The sequence below is a fragment of the Rana temporaria genome, chromosome 5 (assembly GCF_905171775.1).
Source record: "Rana temporaria chromosome 5, aRanTem1.1, whole genome shotgun sequence".
Classification (NCBI taxonomy): domain Eukaryota; kingdom Metazoa; phylum Chordata; class Amphibia; order Anura; family Ranidae; genus Rana; species Rana temporaria.
The window spans coordinates 158,203,396-158,209,395 of record NC_053493.1 but is presented as its reverse complement, the minus strand read 5'-3'; the positions used below and the strand labels follow the sequence as shown (position 1 = coordinate 158,209,395).

The 6,000-nt window shown below is 42.6% G+C and overlaps 1 long non-coding RNA gene across 1 annotated transcript; it reads left to right on the top strand.

The window, feature by feature from the left end:
- The first annotated feature begins 2,248 nt into the window (after positions 1–2,248).
- On the top strand, positions 2,249–3,496 carry LOC120939596. The gene is made up of 2 exons (XR_005749294.1): positions 2,249–2,658; positions 3,137–3,496. It is a non-coding gene; the product is annotated as an uncharacterized LOC120939596 (long non-coding RNA).
- Positions 3,497–6,000: the final 2,504 nt, after the last annotated feature.

Genomic DNA, 6,000 nt, shown 5'->3' with positions numbered 1-6,000 from the left:
TGCCGCTCGATCGTTGTTCTAGGCAGCGGGAGGGGACGTCCCCCCCTCCCGCCGCCATCCGGTGCTTCTCCGGGCTCTCCCATGCCATCAAGGGCCCGGAGAGCGAATCGGCCGGCGCTCGTTGGTGAAGCATAGAGATGACTGGTGACCAGACGGTCACAGTCATCTCTATTACCGTCGGAGGACCGGGCGCGACGTTATGACGTCACGCCCGGTACACGGAAGTAAACAAATCCGCTATCGCGGCTGTCGGCATGTAATCTGTGATTTTTTTTCCCACCGATTTCATGCTTGTAAGCCTGTAGGAGAGATGTGGGGTCTTATCCACATCTCTCCATAAAGAGGACCTGTCACAGTGATTCATATTACAAGGGATGTTTACATTCCTTGTAATAGGAATAAAAGTGATAAAAAAAAAAAATTGTAAAAAAAAGTGTAAAAATGAAAAAATGAAGTAAAAAATAATAAAAAAAAAATGTAAAACGCCCCTGTCCCGGTCGCTTGCGTGCAGAAGCGAACGCGCATGGAAGTCCCGCCCACATATGTTAACACCGTTCAAACCCCACATGTGAGGTATCGTTGCGTGCGTTAGAGCGTGTGCAACAATTCCAGCACTAGACCATCTCTGTAACTCAAAAATAGTAACCTGTAAAAAAAATTAAAGCGTCGCCTATGGAGATTTTTAAGTACCAAAGTTTGGCGCCATTCCATGAGTGTGCGCAATTTTAAAGCGTGACATGTTAGGTATCTATTTACTCGGCGTAACATAGTCTTTCACATTATACAAAAAAATTGGGCTAACTTTACTGTTTTGTTATTTTTTAATTCATGAAACTGTTTTTTTCCCTAAAAAAAGGCATTTGAAAAATTATTGCGTAAATACTGTGCGAGAAAAAAAGTTGCAATGACTGCCATTTTATTCCCTAGGGTGTCATCCCATATGGAATGATCTGAGTCTCGACTAGTTTCGTGGTTTGACCACTTCTTCAGGAGAATCATTCTACAAAACAATACAATGAAAAATAAGACAAGAAAATTGGTAGACAATAATTCAGCTGAAGATTAATATAGACATTAGAGTTTGATTGGAACTGGCTTACCCGCCATATATGGTGGTCATGCGTGGCACCAACCCGCCGGAGCAATTTACCCTGTGCGGTGGACTGGGGGGAATATGCGAGGATCTTCTAGGGGGGGCATAATGTGAAATAAAGGTTAAGGCGAGGAGCACTAGTGGAGTGGAGGGGACCACCAAGTGAAGGGGAAGCGAAAGGGAGTGAGAAGTGAGGTGGGAAGAGGGAGTGAGGGGTAAGGTGGAAAGGGGGGGGGGAGACAAGGGGAAGGGGTGGAAAGAAAAGGGGGGGGAAAAGGAGGAAGGAAGGGGGGAGAGAAAGGAAGGAAGAGAAAGGGAAGGGGAAGAGGGATGTGAAGGGTTGGGGAGCAGGTGTAGATGAGGAGAAGGGGGAGGGAAAAATAGTGGAATAGGGACAAAGGGGAGGGGGAGGGAAGTGAAGGGTAGGGAAGGGGTGTGAATAAAAAGCCTATTACCTATCCACTGATTATTAGGGTTAAATTATACATTTTCCCTTTTACTAATTGCTTACTTTTGTCACGGTTTTTTCCCTCCCCATTTACTTAGCCATTATTACCACTTTCTTTTCTCAACTCCAATGTTAGTTTACATCACCCCAATTGCGGGCCTATCCGGCCCCCTCCCCCCCTTCACCCATTTTACACATCACCTTCACTTAATTGACCTTTATCACTTCACAATAGGCTACTTCATTTAGATCAATATGCCTCGATCCTTAGCCCTGATCCTATGTATCTGCCCTAACATCAGTCCTACATTGCCTTACAGTCCCTATGACCAACTAGCCTTTGCTCTGTGACCATCTCCTCATATGTTTTACCCACATTAGGTAATCGAACATTGGGGGGATATACTCCTCCCCCCTACATTGCATACTGCTTTGTTTATATCCATATTTTTATTTCATTATGCTCATTTTTATTTTGCTACTGGCAACCCTCGGTGGTTCAGTGTGGCCCGTTGCCGTCCGGATTGTTCCCCTGCGGTGGACCGGTGTTTCTCCTGGCGGGGGTGACCCTTGTCACCCCCTCTTGTTCTCCCCGTGCTGGGCTTATGGCTCCGTAGCTCGGGCCGAACGCGCATGCGCGGTAGCGTCAATCACGCACCCGCGTCACGTGGAGAAACTGACCTGGTTACGTCACGCGCGCTGCCCTCCGGCGGCGTGTCTGGCGTCCCCGGGTTGGGGAGCTCATTTAACGGGCCTCCGCCCGTGGATGAGCACGCAAGGATCTCTCCATGGATATGTCCATTATGCGGGGTAGAGGCTGGAGACTGCTACTAACCTGTGAGCGGCTCCCCAGAGGTATGGCCCTGGTTCTTATTGGCACTTTCGCCATGTAAGTTTCCACTGTAACCACTACTGCAATCCCCTTGTTTTTACCCATAGATGCTAACCAACCTGTTTCCCACAGCCATCTGGTTTGCAATATCTATCTTTACACATACCGTTTACCCACTGTATGTTTATTTACCATTGCATTTGGTTACCCCCTACCTCCATCATGCCTCTACCCACGCAGTACTATTTACTATCATTTGTTTTGGCAATCCATCCCCATTTATCGGTGAGCCTAATTTTTCATTGTCTCCCGTGTTAATTCATCTAACCTAGGTGATGGGCATTTTTCCCCCCACTTTCCCCTGCCCTTCTCACACTCTTCTCCTTCCTTCCCTTGGCGCCCCCCATTTTCACCCCTTTTTATTCACACCCCATCCCTACCCTTCACTTCCCTCCCCCTCCCCTTTGTCCCTATTCCACTATTTTTCCCTCCCTCTTCCCCTTCCCCCTTCTCCTCATCTACACCTGCTCCCCAACCCTTCACATCCCTCTTCCCCTTCCCTTTCTCTTCCTTCCTCCTTTTTTCCCCCCCCTTTTCTTTCCACCCCTTCCCCTTGTCTCCCCCCCCCCCTTTCCACCTTACCCCTCACTCCCTCTTCCCACCTCACTTCTCACTCCCTTTCGCTTCCCCTTCACTTGGTGGTCCCCTCCACTCCACTAGTGCTCCTCGCCTTAACCTTTATTTCACATTATGCCCCCCCTAGAAGATCCTCGCATATTCCCCCCAGTCCACCGCACAGGGTAAATTGCTCCGGCGGGTTGGTGCCACGCATGACCACCATATATGGCGGGTAAGCCAGTTCCAATCAAACTCTAATGTCTATATTAATCTTCAGCTGAATTATTGTCTACCAATTTTCTTGTCTTATTTTTCATTGTATTGTTTTGTAGAATGATTCTCCTGAAGAAGTGGTCAAACCACGAAACTAGTCGAGACTCAGATCATTCCATATGGTTGTAAATTACAGAAATTGCCTCGAGTTATCTTAGGCCTCTGTTTTTTCAATTTTAATCATGTATTTATTGTACAATCCTTTATGTAATAAATTTCTTTTTAAATTATATGTATGCTATTTTTTACTGTACCAAGACAGTCCTTAAATTTTAGGGGGAGGGAACATTATTGGGCCAACTTCAGCTATTGTACCTCTTTCCCCGCCCTTTTCTGTTGTTATATACTTTCCCGGATGATGGTACACCCCTATTGATTACTACCCTATGTATAGGAGGCTATACTCAAAATTCTTGCAGGTAAGCAAGTGGTTAACAACGTGAAATAAAATTAGACGTTTGTTATGTCATTAATATGGAAACTATGAAAATGAAAAATATACTGAAAATGTAATCTTTAGAGAAAAATCTACATGGCCGTTATTGATTCGGGAGAAAAATGATCAATTGTATAATATTCAATACATCAATATTTAAAGCGGAGCTCCGCTGTAAAAAAAAAAATATATTAAGGCCAGCAGCTACAAATACTTCAGCTGCTGACTTTTAATATTAGGACACTTACCTGTCCTGGAGTCCAGCGACGTCTGCAGCAGAAGACGAGCAATCACTCGTCTATCTGCTGCCCCCAGCGCCATCATCGGTGAGGGATCCCGTTGCCCCCAGCGCCGTTCTCACTGGTCCCTGTTGTGTTCTGGGAGCCGAGTGTTTCCCAGAACACAACGGGCGGGGGCGAAAAGTGACGCACTACGCGCAGTGAGGACTCCCGGAAGTGGGTGCAAATACCTGTCGTTGACAGGTTGAAAGGTGTCAAATGTGACACTGAAGGGGGGGAGGGTTCCGATGAGCGGAAGTTCCACTTTAGGGTGGAGCTCCGCTTTAAGAGAACACAAATGAATACAAGATAAAAATTAACACAACATAAATACCCGTTCCAAAACGGTTACTGGTCTGAATTGCTGGTTACCAGAGTTTTTAGAATGGCTGCCGTGGCTTTCAAGATGGATATTCTTAAAGAGGAATTACTTCTTGTGACCTCTGAGTTTTAAAGCATTAGGTGTTCAGGAATCTTCATGAATGTAAAAATGTGTATTGATGAATGGTGTATGTGTCTGTGTGTATGATTGATGGTAATCAGGTGTTTTGAGTCTTCTTGAGTGTGCAAGTCCCTCATCTCTCTTGCTTCTAAAAACCATCTCAGACAATAAGATAATAAAAATTATAATAAGCTCTGCCCAAAAGGTATGGCTTCTTTTTCATTGGTTACAAATCGAATGATTTACTTTTTAGTGAGTTTCAGGTAATATCACCTTCAACCCCTAGGCATGTCTGAGAGCAGAGAAATGTGTTCTAAACTATCTTTTAAATAAAATGTTATATTTTCATAATGTGCATTTGTATATTGGTGAGAAGAATATATATCTTTAAGTATTCTGGTAACCGGTCTGATATAAAATACGCTCAGTATAATTTTGAATAATCACCATCATATAAAATAGTTCTATATATAACGGTATATCTTATAAAGACTGGTCTATCTAGGAAAGACGCATGTATTTTAAACATAATACTGACTGCACAATTTGAAAGAACTTTGGACAGACTCAATGGATATTTAGAGATGGATTAGCTATCTATATAACTCTTAACATCTAACTCAATATGTTCTGTTAGCAAAGGGTGATTTCTATGTGTGACCAGACTGGCCACATATTTGCATCTCTGTCCTTATCCATTCAACAAGGACAGGTAAATGTTTTCTGGGTTTCTGTTTCGCAATACATTGAGTGCTTGAAGAACCATTATTTATCATTCTTGTTTTAAATGTTTCCAAGAGAAGAATAATTCAATTATTGCAAAATCATAGTTCATTGGTTTTGTAATTATAGAAATAGAAATATCCTGACATATATCCCCCCTTTTGATTTACTTGTACGTTGATCCATTGAAACTTGTAAAACATATGAAATCACAAAGTCCTTTAGTCCATCTATCTTGAGGCCTACTTGAATTTTAACATCTCTGCCTAAAAGATTATAAAATGTTTTATTTCTTCATCATAATTACAACAATCTAGTTATAAAGAACACACATAAATGTTTTCAAAGAAATTGGTTTATTAAACATGGTGTGATCAACAAAAGTCCAACTACAAACATACAACTTCAAAGTAACCAAATCTCAATAGAAAATGTAAAAAAAGATTTTTCTGTAAACAAAAAAATATGCTTTTTTTTAAGTAACACAACATTATTTGAACACTTTATTTTAAATTGACCCTTCTTGAAAGTATAAGATTTCCATCTGTTTTACAGCCCCCAGCTCATTACCATCCACATTCACCTAAGAGCTATGGGGCTGTTCAAAGCCTGATCCTATACTGCAAATCTGCTGTGCTATGAAAGACTAAAAAGGAGCTAGCTATTAAGGTCAATGGTCATATAACAGTAGCCTTTTTGAAGTAAGACAAACTCTTTAGCAGATAAAATTAAGTCATTTATGAACCTGGCTCCGATTTGAAAGCTCCAGGTTCTCACTTCTAGCCCTGTCATCTTCCAGTCCATCTTTGGCAATTCGTATAAGCAAGGTCCCATGTTTTCAAAGGAAGCTGTACTGG